The sequence below is a fragment of the Eimeria mitis genome, genomic scaffold (genome assembly GCF_000499745.2).
Source record: "Eimeria mitis Houghton genomic scaffold, Emh_scaff245, whole genome shotgun sequence".
In the NCBI taxonomy this organism is placed as follows: Eukaryota; Apicomplexa; class Conoidasida; order Eucoccidiorida; family Eimeriidae; genus Eimeria; species Eimeria mitis.
In genome coordinates this window covers 22,126-22,647 of record NW_013570787.1, presented here as the reverse complement: position 1 = coordinate 22,647, position 522 = coordinate 22,126, and positions in this window count along the sequence as shown.

Here is a 522-nt window from a genome sequence, read left to right as displayed (position 1 = left end):
TATATATATATATATATATATATATATATATATATGTATATATACATATATCTTTCCTTTATTAGTATGTATATATCAGCACAAAGACAGATAAATAAAACCCTAAAACCACCCAACCAACCCACCAACCAACCAACCAAACAAATTAATTAATTTATTTATATATTTATTTATTAATTTATTTATTTATTTATTTATTTATTTATTTATAAAAAAAACAGGAGATAGAGAGACTAACATGTGCAATGCGAAAAAAAGAATTCGGCGATTTAATGAAAAATTTCGTCGACGAAATTTCAAATCCAATTTTCGATAAAGTGAGCCGTTTTACGGTGTATAGGCACCTCGGGTGTATAGGCACCTCTAGGGTGTATAGGGAGCTCGGGTGTATAGGGAGCTGAGGTGTATAGGCAGCTCTCGGGTGTATAGGCACCTCGGGTGTATAGGCACCTCTAGGGTGTATAGGGAGCTCGGGTGTATAGGGAGCTGAGGTGTATAGGCAGCTCTCGGGTGTATAGGCAC